This window comes from Equus asinus, chromosome 28 (assembly GCF_041296235.1).
Source record: "Equus asinus isolate D_3611 breed Donkey chromosome 28, EquAss-T2T_v2, whole genome shotgun sequence".
Lineage (NCBI taxonomy): Eukaryota > Metazoa > Chordata > Mammalia > Perissodactyla > Equidae > Equus > Equus asinus.
This window is the reverse complement of record NC_091817.1, coordinates 41867491-41883852: the sequence shown is the minus strand read 5'-3', so window position 1 is coordinate 41883852 and position 16362 is coordinate 41867491. Positions and strand designations below refer to the sequence as shown.

The 16362-nt window shown below is 40.3% G+C and overlaps 1 protein-coding gene across 6 annotated transcripts in view; it reads right to left on the bottom strand.

The window, feature by feature from the left end:
* Positions 1–16362, bottom strand: part of WWOX (WW domain containing oxidoreductase) — a 934084-nt gene that overhangs the window by 273574 nt on the left and 644148 nt on the right. The gene's annotated exons all lie outside the window — the stretch shown is intronic.

The following is a 16362-nucleotide window of genomic DNA, read 5'->3' as shown; positions in this document are numbered from 1 at the left end:
AAGATTCTGCTTTTCAAAAGACATCATTAAGGGAAGAATAGAGAGGACATAGATTAGGAGAAAGTTCACAATATGTACAAAAAAAGACATATCCAAAATATATAAAGAACTCCTACGATTCAATAATAAAAAGACAAACAACTCAGTTAAAAAAAAAAAAAGCCAAATATGTGAACAAGTACTACACAGAAAGAAAATATATGAATGGCTAATGAGATCATAAAAAGTTGCATTAGTCATCAGGAAAATGTGAAATTAAACCTCCAAGAGATCCCATTTCACACCCACTAGAATGGTAATAAGTAAAAAGACTGAAAATACCAAGTATTGGCGAGGATGGGAAGCAACATGAACTCTCACCCACTTTCAGTGGGAGTTTAAAATGGTACAACCCCCTTAGACAACAGTTTGGCAGCATCTTAAAAACTTAAACATGCATACCCTAAGAGCCAACAGTTCTACACTAGGTGTTTATCAAGAAGGAATAAAAATATAAGTGCACAAAAAAATTTATACATGAACATGCATGGCAGCCTTACTCATAATAGCCGAAAAATAGGAACAACCCAATGCTCATCAGCAGGTGCGTGGATAAACAGTGTCTCCTTTTACAATGGGACATTTCTCAGCGTTGAAAACGAATACCAATACACACATTGACGTGGATGATTCTCAAAAACACGAGGCTGGGCCCAAGAAGCCAGACACAAAAGAAGAGGTATGATTCCTATTAAATGATGTTCTCAGACAGGTAAAACTAAGCTGGGTGATAGAAAGGACAGTGTTTGCCTCTGAGAGGAGAAGGATTTATCGGAAATGAGAATGATGGGATTTTGGGGGGAGGCGGGGTAAGGTGACTGTTCCACATCTTAATTGTAGTGGCGATTACATGACTGTGTACATATGGACATTCGTCAGGATCCAGAGAACTATATATCCTTAAATATGTTAAATTTGCTATGAAAATTAGACATCAATTAGAGGTATCTATGTGTGTATAAATATTCTCCCTCACGCACACACACACACACACACTCTTAGCCAAGAGATTAACTTCACAGGTCAAATTTTATATTAGTAAAACAGACCTTACTTTTTCGGCATATAATCCAATCTACGAAAGTGCTTGGAGGTTTTATTTTAAGATTATTTATGAAATTGTTTATTAATTACTCTCTGAGTTAATCATGCTTTGTGGGAAGAGAATGGGCCCAGGAGTCATATGTCCCAGGTCATTATCATGGCTTTGCTTCTCATTAGCAATGTGACCTTGGGTAAGTTAATTATCAAGCCTCAGCAATTTCTTCACCTGAAGAAGTTGGGAAGCAATGAGGGCCTCTCAAGACGGTGGTACGGCTTCAATGTGATGAGGGATGTAGGGCACACAGTTAAGGGCCTCCATTCTTGTAATTACCATCAGCAGCCTCAGCCCCTTTTTCACAATTTTGTAAACACAGAATGGCTTTGAGTAGCCAGTCATTCCCTCAACCTTTTTCCAAGCTCTTATTTCTGAGGATGACTGCGTGGATCTATGAAAACAATTTGGTGATTTTTTTTTTAAATAGGTAGGTACCTTCTGGAAATATTTTGTTATATTCAAAACATAATTTAGCATATTTTTTTTTTCTCTCCAGCAGTATTTCTACTTCCTTCTCTTATAAAACCCAGTTTCTACCTTTTTCTTAAAGAACAATTGCCAGAGTGTTCTTAGTGTCCTTTCAGAAATATCTTTGGTGATTATTCATCTGTGAAACGGAATTTTTATACAAAGTTTGAGAACTGTGCTTTTCTTGAAGGAAGCGCTGAATCAAATATCTATGACCTAGGATGTTGTTATTGTAAGGAGGAAATTCATGAGATTTTTTTTTTCCTTGAAGAGAAAGCAGGGGTAATGTGAAAGAAAGATCGAGGTTTTCTGAACTGTGGGTAATCAGCTTCCTGGCAGGAGAGCATGTCATTCAACTTGACACAGTCAGGTACTATGAATCAATTGACACGGTTCTTAAGAAAACTTATTTTTGTTAGAATCTGTGAATTTACCAGAACCGTAGTACATTTAGGTACTGTGTTCCTCAATCTATCTAGCCAATGCACTTTTTAAAGTAGAAGAACCTAATAGTAGAAGATGGGCAACCTAATAGTAGAAGAAGGAAGTTAAACGTAACAGTCATTACTTACTTACTTAGGTTTGCATTGCCAAACTGAGCAGGATCTCAATGGAATTCTTTCCAAATGCCCCCTACTAAACTTTTAAAGGTGAATAGGCCTTCTTCTGGGTACAGTGCAAATTTGACAGCAAATTCAGGGTTGACAGAATGGTGGACTAGAAGAACACAAAAAACCACAGGATGAAAGCCTTGTGGTAAGAGCTAGGCCGCTGTCACCACCACCATGTGACAGAACAGACAATGTCATGAGGCTCTGCCTCAAGTGAGGAGACAACATACAAATTCTCTTCGGTGAACCACTGCGTTCCCAGGCAACCAGAAATCAGAAAGGAAGATGTCGCCTGCATTGAAACTTGGGTCCTTTTCTAAATAATACTTAATTGAGAAAAGAAAAGAAAAACCCACAGCAAAGTAAGACAAATCCACTGATGAACAGGCAGATTTTATTTCTCTTAATTCGGTAAACCCAGCTTTTTAAAAGTGTTCTCAAGCTGGTGATGCTATCAACTTTGAAATGTGGTTTGAAAAAGCGGATATTACATTTTAGCACATGTCTAATTACTACCCTCACGATGGAAACATTGCAGGCAAACTATTGAATTTATTTTCCTAATCGTGCTGCCGAGATAAGACATATGTGCTTAGAACACGGGTGAGTTCTCGGAAACAGGCGCCTGGTGACTTGATGGGAAGCATAGGTTCCCTGGGCCGCCAGCGAGGATGCGTAGGATGCGCAGGATGCGTAGGATGCGCGGGATCGCTGCCTTCTGCATACCGAGTCACTGAGGTGCTGGGTAGATCTGCGGGAACCATGGTAATCAGAATCGGTCCAGTCATCAGATAATTTCTGATTGAGAATTCTGAGAAGTGAGTTCCGCGCTTTGCTTGGTTAGTCACCGTTTTTCTCAAAAGCTGCATTGTGGAAAACCGAAGCCTGCGGGTCCTGAGGTCTGAAGGTCAACTTGAGGTGCTTGTAAACACTTGCTAGGCACGGTTTCAATCCTGTCTTCTTCCTCATGCCTGTTTAGTTCTAACACGGCCTTCCATCCTCTCTCTTCTTCTCACAGCCTCACTCAGCCTTGAGAGACACACGAGCAGGCTGGGCAGGTGTGAGAACTACCTTGCTCCTTCGACACATGAATCAGTTTGTTTCATGGAAATGAAAAGAAGATAATCATCTTGAGTTAAAAATTAGAATCAGGCTGAACTGCAGCTGCGATGATGAATTAGGTAGAGCAGAAAGTCGGCTTCCAAAGTCCATGCATTTCCAACTAGTAGAAACGTTGACTACAATAATTTGGACACACACAAAAAAACCAGTCTGGGACTTTGTTATCTACATGTTAAGCACCATTGAAAATCAATAACTCTGATGTTCAACCTTATATATGGTGAGGGGGAGGGCATCCTTTGCTTAGGTGGAGTTGACAAAAGAACTAGGCTCGAGTCCAAACACAACACGACACTTAGGTGTGTGTATGTGACGTATAATTTTTTAAATTAAAAGATAAAAGCTAACTGGGAAATGAAAGCAAACATTAAAAATTGCCACAACAAAAGAAATTATTCTGTGGCATTTGGGGGTACTTGGTACTCAAGTACATGACAAACAAGACATCTGCTCAGCCCATGACGGATTCGTCAAGGAAAATATTGTGCGCCAAGTCAAGAGACCTGTCTAGAAAATCTTGTTCTAGGTTGCTGGAAAACAGAAGACACGATGTAAATTCAGTTTCCTCTTACCTGTGTGAACAGAAAGTGTGAAGGGTGAAGATGAGAGAGGCAGAGAAAGGCACACTAAAGAGCAACACAGGAAAAGCATTTTCTTGAACAAGAGGAATGCTGGTGAGTTCAGAGCAGTGCTAGAAAGGTCTTTGGGACTAGCAGGGAGTCCCAGGCAAAAGAACCTCTCAGGCAAGGAGGAAAATAGAAGAGCGTCCTATTTGCAAGGCAAATGGATGCAAGGCAAAATGAAAATGGCAGCCGCAAGAAGCAGGAGCCGAATCAGAGGAGTGGATGGGAGAAAAAGCATCTTAGGCAATAACCCCACCCTTCTCCATTTCTGGTATTCGTTTTAGGCTGAGGATGGTTTCCAAAGAAGCAAAAGAAAAGAAGAGAGAGCTCAATCTCAACTATATCAAAATAAAGGAAATATACCGAAAGTGGAGAGGTCAGTAGGGTGGCCTCAAATATCCCAACTCGATACCAGAGGGAAAAGGCAAGGGGCTGACGTTTTTCAAGCCCTGACCCTGAGCCTCATAGGGCATTGGGAGCTTGATAAACATAAAAGAACATCGTCCTTCATTTCAGGCGTTGGATGGTCCAGAGGGGCCTCTTTTTTTTCTAGTTGGAGTCTTAGAGTGAGTCATTCCATTTCGCTTCCGGGTGTCTTTGTGTGGGAGGTGCGCCATCAGCCTGGAGAGCCTCTTTGTTTGTCTGGGTAACTACTGTTTACCCACCAAAATGGAGAAGGGGTCTCCTGATTCTAGAAGCTTCTCTGACCTTAAGGTCTGCTTTGTGGGCCCCTGCTCTGGTTACCAGAGAACTTTGGTAAACCAGGTTTCTCCATCAGTCTCTAAGGGAGAAGTCAAGGACACTGCCTGTTTAACAGCCTGTAAGTGCCTGAGGACAGAGATGACATCTTACCAGGCTTTGTATTAAAAAAGGGCTTAGCTTAGAGTACACAAATGAATGAAGTTCATTCTTTCTTTCAGAGCTGGTTCATCTCTTGCATCACTTCCGTCCCCTGAGCGCCTCTTGCCTGGTGAGATCAGACAGGAGCCAGGGTTGCTAATGAGCGACTTCTTTCTAACCGTTGAATGTCCTACATGAGTGTCTAGATTCCACTGTTCTCATGGCTAGTAGAGAATTAGAGTGGAAGAGGACACAATGTTATGCAAGTGATGATATGTAAATAGAAACATTAATTAAGCAAGGAAAATAACCCATTTTATCAAAGACACACTTTTTATGTTATTGTAGGTCTAGATTTTTTTTGATGATTGCTGACTGCTTAAATATCATAGACCATGATTTCTCCAGCTAGGTAAGACCTTTTCCAATGCATACTGGCCAAATCAAAAAACTGGAACATATTCAAGAAAACCAAGTCTGCTTATATATTTGTTAGAATTGACTAAGAAATAAAATCAGTTATTATTTTTTCTCTTTTGCGTTCACGTATAAAATTTCTATTAGGGCATTTCAGTGTGCTTAGATTATCCAGCAGTGGATTCAGAATCATTTGTCATCTTTCAAGATCTGAGAGTCTTTCTTGACCAATTTAGAAAAGAAGGATGTTACAGCAAACAGACAGCCTAGCTGCTAATGACGGGCAACAGTTCAATATTTTATGCCACCTTAAAAAAGTTTCAGTAACTGAAGGTGTTCTCACATTAATTCTTTGCATCAATTATTGACAGAGAATTTAATTTAAAGGCAACTAGTCAGTAACCTAGGGGTAGTGTTTTAAATAATTTATAATTGCTGCATGGGTGTAATCATATTGCTATTGATTATGATCCAGTCACTTCTACAGGTCCAGCAGGTCTTATGCTAATTACCTTTAGTGAGATCACCTTTTTAACTCTGTATTCCCTGGTAACAGGAACTCATTATAAAAATAATTTAATGAAGTGCAATCTTTTAGAGTCCTTGCGAGCTGGGTGTGGGGAAGAGGAAGAAATGAACTCAGGGGAGGCAGGAATTGAAAGTGTTATGCCGAGATTTACAGATAATAGTGCCTAAACCTGAAATTGCATGTTATTAATCAAATATCAGATGGCACTGAGATAACAGGGGTGAAAAACAGGGTATACGGAACGGGTTACGAAAAAGAAAAGAAATAAGAGGATTTAAACAATTTCCTTTCTGAGCAAAAATGTCCAAATGCTTCTCCATTGATCCCCCTGGGACACATTTTACTCACTGTGAAACAGACTAGCAACCTTTTGGAGGGATCTGGGAAAAGCAACCTGGTAAATCCTGAAAATTTGGAAGAATGAGGTCCACTGTGTGCTCCTTCTTAAACCCTCCAAATGTGAAACAAAGAGGGGTTCGCTCCCCTGGTGGAAGGAGATTCAGTATTAGGTGGTAGAAGGATCGACTAAACTCTTTATGATAAGAGCTATGAATGCATTTTACTGAGTAGTAACAAAAAGACATGAAACCCATGATTACCTATAGGAAGTTACCTCGAACAGGACTCAAGTTCATATTTAGGTAAAATAAACCATGGGTGAGAATGTGATCCATAAATAACAGCACAGATGGCACTTAGATAGGGCATGATTAGGATGCTGGTTTGGGGAAAGTCGGAATTTAGGAAATACCGATGAGTGAGCAGACCAAATCCAGACACCATCGCTCTTCTCGCTCTCTTTGCTTTCTTCACCAAAACAGAGCCATGACAAGGGTTGGTTGCAAAGGGAAGTGAAACCATCAGCACATTTCAGGGAGCCCAGCAGGCCTGCTCAGTTCAGACAGCAAGTGTGGATGAGCCATCCTGACTGTGGGCAGGGGGACAGCCTCAGAAGATCCAGAGAAGATGGGAGGGATGTTCAGTAAGAAAGTGAGGGTTAAGAATGATGGAGCGCCAGAAGGTCCAACAAGAGTGTCAGAAGAGGCTTTTATTGATCTATTTTCATTTGCCTTTATTCTTAAGGCTCTTCTTTTTAAGCAATCACATCTCGATAGCCAATTTGCCTCTCTTATCAAACGTGTGTATGTGTGCTTCAAAACTGTTATGACGTTGATTTTGCTTAGAAAAGATGTGTGTGTGTGTGTGTCTTCCTGGGAGTAATTTTGTAATAAATACAATGTTTTTGTGCCACTTGGCTTCAGATTTGAGAAAATTTCTATTATTAAGAAGAGAGAGAAAGAGAGCTCTATTTTCTGGAAAAAGAGATAGAAGATGGTATACATTTAATTTTACCCAAATGACGTGAATGCCTTGTGAACAGTGAAAGGTAATAGAAAATTCATCCTATAGTATGAACTTTCTCCTGAGACTGTAAATGAGGCCCTTTTTGTGAAGGTGAGAACAACATCTTTAAACTTCGGGCGGCAGCTATTATAATAAATGTGGAACAAACCCTGACCTGTATTTGTACAAGTTAAAAGAAAGGAAAAAAATACCTGCAAAAATTGTCACCTGCCCACACTGAGATTTTGCTAAAAGACATAATTCTCACTTAAACCTATTGAAAAGGAAACAACAAATTTCTAGTTTATTCCATTTCCTCTGGGCCCGCTTAGTGCTTTCAGACTTGGCCTTGTTTTCTCCTGCATGGAGCCACGTGGACACAGGACAGTTCTCATGGTTATTGTAGCACGCCAAAATATATTTGAAGCTGCAAGAGTGAAGCATCAACTGCCGGGAGCAGGAATTATTTCTCTGAGATACACTGATCCCACTTGGGTTCCACTGCAGACCCTTAGATGGGGGACCCAGTGTGTAGGGTTCAGGCTTCTGCCCATGGGATAAATCGGGGTTGGTGAATGTTTTCTTTAAAGGGCCAGACAGAAAATATTTTAGGCTTTGTGAGCCATATAATCTCTGTTGCAAATGCTCAGATCTGCCATTGCAGCCATAGACTATATATAAACGAATGAGCTTGGATGTATTTCAATATAATTTTACTTCTAAAAACAATGGCTGTAATTTGCCAATCCCTGGTACAGATCCTTATTGGTTTATTGATTACGCCATATTCCTGGGGTGGGACCAAGAGTGGGGTCCACAGCATGGGTGGCAAAATTAACCCCAGATTTGAATCTGAAGAGGGATATGTCCATTGTGAACGAGAAGGAGGCCGGGACAGGGGTAAATGTTGGTCAGTTTCTGGGGGAATCAAGGGTGGGAAGTTGGGGGTAGTGTTGAGGGACTGGCCAACGAAGGCTTCTTTGGTCTCAGAGGAAAGGCCATCGTGGGAGGTGGCAAATTCTGGGGCCTGGGGAAAATGGAGAAGCTTGAAATAGCCACTATGAGGAACAGAAGAGAAACCAGACTAAGTAAACAGGATGATGAGCCAGTCTTGAGAACACAGTGGAGACCATGAATTTCAAAAAAAAAAAAAAACAAAAACAGGGAAATCAATATCATGTCACAACAGTACCAACAGCTCAGTTAGTGGCAAAGGGCACAGAACTAACCCCAGGCTATTCTGGGGGAACAAATTCTGCTGTCTACGTTGTGTCTAGAGATGAGCAAAATGATTCCACACCAAGCCACAGGCATATCTCAGACGACTCTTAGTGGCAACATAAAAATAAGTTTTGGCTCCTTCAGTGGGGAGATATTTAAGTCTGCTGTCAGAACGAAAGCTTCCTCCATCCCCAAAACAAACAAACGAAAGCGATCTTTGAGATCAAGAAGAGAGGGGAGCTGGGAGCAGAGAAAGGCGCCCTGCCTGGAGCTGTCAGTTAGCACCAGCTAATAGCACCTCGTGGGCCTTAGAATGTTAGAAATTAGATGGCAAAACAATAATTAAAAGACCAGCAGTGACGCCTCAGAACAACAGGGACTCCGTGGCCACAGTGGCTGCCCCTGGGTGGTTACCTGGAATTCGAGTTCTGAGAAGAGAAGCTGTGATGGGGAAAGCGCTCTCGCGATGCAGTCATGCTAGCTGGAGTGAGTTCTCAAGTCACTTTCAGAAAGGGAAGGGAAACGCAGAGCCCCAAATTGCCCGACACCTCAGGTAGGGTTAAGCATTTTATGCAGGCATCAGCATCTTTCCGGAGCTCACCTTTTAAAAGGAGCCAGCTTTTTGTTGTAAATGGCACTGACACTACAACAAGAAAGTTCATTTCACAAAGATGATTCATTAAGAAATAAAATATTCATGGCTGACAGTTTGAAGGATCGCCATACAGTTATATTCTAAGGCACCTGTCCTCCCTGTCAGGTTCAATGTGGGATGTCATGTCGCCAAAGTTTTATTTAGAAATTGTTTGTCAGAGTGAGCTTTCTAATGTGAATGAAAAATTCATCCCCTCATTAAGAAGATTTTACATGAAATGTCTAGGATTTTCAATGAACACTAGGACACGAACCAATTACTGTTAAACACTTAAAGGGACAGAGTCCTAAGCTCACTCAGCAAAACCCTTAATTGCACAAATGTGGAGAGAATTCAACATCCCGAAAGGCAAATGGGAATTTTGATTTGGAAATTTTGTTTTCTTTTGTCACATCTGGAAAACTCTCATCTTTAAAAGGCTCGGGGGAACTCAAACACGACTATTATATGGAATCCACTCGTCCGTCATTATATCTGACCCTTTTGTACATACCCACATCGTGCAGTGGAATTTGGAATTTTCAGCCACTTGTTCAACTCCCAAAGAAAATCATTAAAACGTCCTGGAAAGTTGTCATGTGCTTTTAACTATTTCTTTAGTTTTTTTTTTTTTTTAAATACACATTGTCACCTTCATTTCATTCCTGTTTTACTTTAATAATGTGTGTAAATATCAAACAAGTACCTCGGAAGCAAATATATTTAATGATTCCAAAATGTTGGGAGTTGGGAGAGAGGGCAAAAAAGCCACAACAGATTAAAATAGAGCCGCCTAGAAAGCCAGGAGAAATCCACAAGGGAATTGCTTGTATAATGAAATAGCATTTTACAGTGATGACAATGGATTAAGTTGACATTGAGACTCTTTTTTGACATACAGTCGTTCAGCTTAATCTATGGTAGAAAATAGTTCACTCCCCAAACCTAGCACCAGACTCGGGCTCCGGTCCATATATTATACACACACACACGGTTACACTGTCACTTCCAATTTCAGAAAAGCCTTGAGATTGACATTATGAAAACTGAAATTTCTCCTTCTCAACCCAACAGACTCTATACACTTTAAGGATTTCATATTCGCTTTCATATTATAGATGCTTTAGGAAACTAGTTCAAGGAAAGAGCAGCCTTGACCCAATAGGTAGTCACTGCCATCCTATAAGACTCTCATGATGCTTTCCAAAAGAGGGGAGACACTGAATAAGCTCTTTATCATAGCTGATGTAGGTGGGGAATTTCAGAGTCTTTCTTTGTGCTTAATTATAGCTGCCTCTGCAGTTACTTTTATATACATATTCTTTCTCTATATTTTTCTTTTCATTTACGTATATTTATTCCTTTATATATATGTTTTTCTTATAATAACTTTTATATTTTCTGGAAAGCAATTGGACAACATGTATCAAGGGTCTCAAATCAGTTTCGATGGGAGACGCAATTCTAGGCATCCAGCTTTAAAAACACCTGCAATTCACATAAGGAATCTTGCACAGAGATGTTCCATGCTGTATTATTTAAAATAGGAAACAAATGTCCCAAAGAGGAGGGAATGTTCTTTTGCCAAGTTACCACTCAAAAATCACATTTAGCATTCACTTCTCATATGATATTGAGGAAATAAAGTAGGATACTGAATGCATTAAGTGTTTTAGAGTTTCATGAGGTGAAAAATAAATGCATTTTTTTAAAAGAAAAAACCCCCAAATGTTTAAAATGGGCATGGACGTATGGGCGACGTTTTAGTTTCTTATTTTTACTATTTTAATTTTCCATCCCCACTCCTATATACAGATGTAATTAAAAGACAAGTCTAAATACAGTTGAGCTCTATACACTGCATATCTATATAGTACACGAGTGAGCTGTCCTGTAATTTATACACCTAAGTCAGAAAGAAAAAAAAAACTGATTCTTCTATTAGGTAAATCAAATTATCAGTTAAAAATGGTTCCCCCTTCATCTTCTGCCATATGCGAGATATTAATGTATTGAGTTATCCCTATGGAAATTGCAAAAACTATTTACATAACTTCTCCAGTCTACCAAATTACAACTTGCTCAAATAAATCAGACATCGAGCCTCTGGTCCTGTAAATTTTGGTTAGCAGCCTCTATGTTGGAAATCGCATCCAATACATTTTTCACAATCTGCCCATAATTAGTTTCACTGGGAAAACTGTGAAGAACTATTTTGCTGCTTTTAAATTCATAATTTTGGTTCAAGAGCCCAGAATAAGATGTTTAGTCAGAGTGAAAACTATTTTCTAACAAATCAATATTAATTTATCTGACTGTTATGGTCTCAGGAGCCAAAAAGTGTTCTTGTACTGAGCTGACAGGAAAGATTTTATCCTGACCAAATGTTATTCAAATATTTATAAGACTGGATAATTTAGTAAAGAAAATACAGATGGAAGAAGGCAAGAGTATTTTTTCTTTGGTGCGGCTTTGCCATTTACGAATGACAAGAATTATAAAAAAGGTGGGGAGTGACTAGTAACCTCCCTGCCTACCACGAGTGAGCGCCTTGAAAAGTTGGTTGACCATTTAGTAAACTCCACAAACTAAAGGAGATCTTGAGGCATTTCAGCCGTTGCCATGGCACTTGTCATTGAACCATGGGTGCCGTTTTGGTCAAGAACAAAACACTCTGCTGTGGGAGGTGTCATTTCCCAATGACACTGCTGATAGACAAATGGCACAGCAGGGTCTTTGAGGCTACGGATTGAGAGGGAAGAGCAGAAAAAGAAATGAAATGTATTGAGTAGGCTTTACATTGATGACCTTATTTAATTCTGAGATAAGATTTTGTGTGTGCTTACGAACTTTTTATAGGAATAAAATATACACTCAAAAAAAAAAAAGCACAAAACACGTCACTAAATAAATTTTCACAAAGTGAACACACCCAGCACCCTGATCAATAAACAGAACATTAACAACATCTGGGTTCCCCACTCATGCCCCCATCCAGTCTCTACCTATGACTTCTAACATGTCGATAGTTTGCTTTTATACAGTATACAGTTGAACCTATTATAAACATAGTCATAGAGGATGCACTCTTCTGTATCTGCCTTCTTTCTCTCAACATCATGTTTGTGAGATTAGTCCATATTGTTGGGTTGAGTTGTGGGTCTTTCATTCTCATGGTGTGCAGTGTCCCACAGCATGAAAATACCACGATTTATTTAACCATCCACCTCTGATGCACCTTTGGGTAGTTTACCATTTTGAATTATCACGATTAACGCTGCTATACACATTTTTGCACTTGTCTGTTGGTGAATACACAATAGGAGTGGAATTGCCAGGCGATCAGATACGCTTGTGTTCAGTTTTAGGTGGATACTATTAATAAGTCTTCCCACTCGATGATATCAATTTATATTATCGCTATGGACTGAACTGTGTGCCCCTCAAATTCCTATGTTGAAGCCCTAACCCCCAGTGTGTGTAGAGACAGTGCCTATAAGGCGATAATAAAGGGTAAATGAGGTCATAAGTGTAGAGCCCTAATCTGATAGGACTGGTGTTCTTATGAAAAGAGGAAGAGAAACCAGAGCTCTCTGTCTCTGCCAGGTGAGGACACAGCGAGAAGGTGGCCACCTGCAGGTCAGAAAGAGAGCCCTCACCAGGAGCCACCTCAGCTAGCACCTTAGTCTTCCCAGCCCCCAGAACTGTGAGAAAATACATTTCTGTTACTTAAGCCAACCAATCTATGGTCTTTTATTACAGAGCATGAGCTGACTACTACAATTATCACAAGGTAAGTGTTTTCTTCTTTAAATAATCTGTTTATTTTAGAATCATTTTAGTTTAATAGGAAAGTTGAAAGAACCCTATTTTCTGAGTCCTTCTGCATTCCAGGTGTGATGTTGTGTCGCCCAAGAACTGAATAAGCTTTTCCCGAAGACCTATCGTTTTCCGGGCCTGTGGAACACCAAAATGAAGGGTGAACCACAAAGGTGGCTCCTGTCCTGAAGCCTTCAGCTGAGTTGCCATTCCTGATGTTCACAGCTCCTGTGAGCCTGCCACTTCTACTTCACCCTATCACATCACTATGCCCCATTCACGTCTGTGGCACCCACACGAAGATGGCATTCAGTAAGTCTTTGCTAAATGTATGGATGCCCAAACATTTAAAAAATATATATGGCCTTGTAAAAACTTCATATTTAAGATATATGTTGCCAGCACGACCCTTCTCACCTCTATGGGACTTGGGGTATTTTATTGGGAGGCATGTCTGATGAAAAAGAAGATAGAAGATCATCCTGACCCTGCCAGATTGCTGTGTCCTCTTGGGTAAGTCACTTAACCTCTCTGGGCCTGTTACCCAGGAGATAAAATGGGGATACTAATAATGTCCTGGCTCCCTAGAATGCTTGTTAAAGGCTTTGAAAACTGTAATGCACTATACACATCTTAGGAAGTGCTGGCCTTATCACATTTATCTTTAATACTAAAAAAGAAATCTCAGATAAAATGGAGAATGATATTTACTGCCAGTTCTTTCTAATTCCAGAAGAAAATGCCTATATCCATAGGGTCACTATAGAAACCATCCCAGGAGAAGAACCACATTGGGGTTGAGGAGCCAGGAGAATCAGTGATCATTCCATTGCTTCTTGAGTGAGTAACAGAGACCCAGTATATCATGTACGGATATTGTCTATCCAGGTTGCACATCGTGGACCCTAGAAGAATGCAATGCAATCTAACAAAAGCACTCTATATCAAGTCACAATTCGGCTTGATCACAAAGCTGGACAGTGACTGCCTCGAGGATACAGACTACGCCTTCTTGTACCTAGCAAGTAGACTAGCAAACAATAGGCACTCCAAAGCGTTTGTTGAATGAATATTTAATTTTCCAGTCTAAATGGGTTGGAAACTTTGATCTTCTGATTTTCCTTAAAAGCACTTTTTGATCAAAACCTAAAAATAAATGAAGTTCTGGTCTTCGAGAAAAACCTGACTAAATTAGCCTGCAATTTTTTTCAGATTTTGCCTGTGCAGTGGTGACTCTGTAGACAAAATTTTATAAGAAGCTCAAGGGGCCTGAAGAGAAGACACCAAACAAGAGAGAGTATTCAGAAAACCAGAAACAGGGTTTTATAGATAGTTCTAAGCAGATACCGTGTACGAGAAGGCAGAGCAGTTCTCTGAATTGTCAACTGATCTCAACTTAGAAATGCACTCCCATGTTGGGGAAACACGTTGTCTTTCCACTCTCAATACACCAAGTTCTCTGAAATCATCCTTTCCCAATGGTGGTGGTGTCAAAAACTAGCGGCTCACACTTACGTGAACTCTCAGATGAACCGCGGCAAGAGTACATCAGCAAGTTAGGCAGGCGAATTCCCTCGCCAATAATAAATAAGGAGCAAAGGGAAGGAAGATGGGCATTTTGGCTGGATTCCAAGCACGAAAACCTGCCTATCCACCTTCAAAATGATGCAAGATTGCAGTTTGTTTAATGTTCATCTTATGTGCTTAATTACCGATAGCGCTTGACTAATTATTTCTTGTTTTGTAGACTATTTAAACAGAGAAGGCAAGCAGCTACAGACTTTTGTATACTGAATGAGGATTTGTAACTCATTTTTGTAATCGCACAATTCCCGGAGGGCTTCATTACAAACACGAAAGAAAACAGGATACTAAAAGCAGGTGACACTCTAATTTCCACAGGTACCGGTTAAAGCACGAGAGTGAAGTAATGGAAAATAAAATAAAAAATAGCCTTTAGATGTTTCCAACCATGTAGAGTGTTTTCATGTTAATAAGAGGGAAAATTGCAAATGCAGCAAAGACATCTCCTTTTGGGACTGGCATCTTTTCTGACGCCCGATTTGATCCAACATCTCTGCAAAATTATGAAATAAACCACAAAATAGACCTCGGTTTTCTTGCTCACATAAATAAGCATTTGGTGAGTTGCATATGGCACCATCAACTTGGATCATCTCTGTTTTCACTCTTTTACTATATCTACATTTTTATATAAATTCTTGGTTAGTTGAAACCATTGCACAAGATTTCCAAATGTTTAGAAAAACAAGTGGCTTAAGCTGAATAATAATACGAGAGATCTTAGACATCCCAGACTGTTAGAAATGAGTTGTAGGGGCCGGCCCGGTGGCACAGGGGTTAAGTGCATGTGTTCCGCTTCTCGGCAGCCCGGGTTTCGCAGCTTCAGATCCTGGGTGCGGACATGGCACCGCTTGGCACACCATGCTGTGGTAGGCATCCCACATATAAAAAAGTATAGGAAGATGGGCATGGATGTTAGCTCAGGGCCAGTCTTCCTCAGCATAAAGAGGAGGACTGGCAGCAGTTAGCTCAGGGCTAATCTTCCTCAAAAAAACAAATGGATTCTAGACACGATAGCATTGCCTCTTGGACAGAAACTGGGTTTAGTGGTCATGTGATCAATTGTCAATTTGGGGTTTTCTGGAGAGTCCACCCTCTGCCCAGGATAGTATTAGATGTTTAGGGATGTAGGGGAGATCTTAAAAAATTATGAGCCATAATTCTGCCCTTAAGGCATCAATAGACTACTTGGGAATTTGAAATAAGACACTTGAACCCCATCACCGTGGTGGTTGTCATCACGAGAGGGGCCCCTAATTATCAAGTACTTGTATCTCAAACTGAGATGCAAGCTTCACATCGCCCCACATTGTTACAGCAACCTGCCAAGCAAGCGCTGTTGGCCCCTTTTCCAGGTGAGGAAACCAAGGTTTATGTGCTTGAGGGCTATGCTCCTTGCACTCAACCTCCTCGATTTTCCTCCCTGAACAAATACTTAAGATAATCTAGAAGTTAGAAGTTGTTGCTGGTAAATTTCAAGAAGGCAATTCCAATAGCATGGTCGGGTAGACGCCAGACTGCTGGGTCTGGGACAAGGGATATAGAGGGAATATATATAAGGAATAACATTGATAACATTTACTGAATCCTTACACATACCAAGCAATGTGCTACATTATTTACACATCTTATCTCAAGTCCTCATGGCAACCCTATGAAATAGGTGTTAAATAATAATCATAATAATACCCAACACTTATTAGGTGCTAGTGTGCTTATGTATTATTTCATTTGATCCTCTCCAAAACCCTATAAAGTTGTTATGATTATTATCATCCCCATTTAACAGAGGAGTAAAGTGAGGCTTAGAGAAGTTAATTTGCCCCAAAGTTATGACAAGTTACTCAATGACAGAGCGAGGAATTGAACCCAGGGGTCTTCTTGCAAAGCCCACGCTTTTCAATGCCATGCTAGACCACCACTCAGCATACCACCTCTGCTTATGGTAACTCAGGTGGGCTAAGTCATCTGCCCAAGGTCACGCAACTAATGAGTTGTGGCTCAGGATTCCC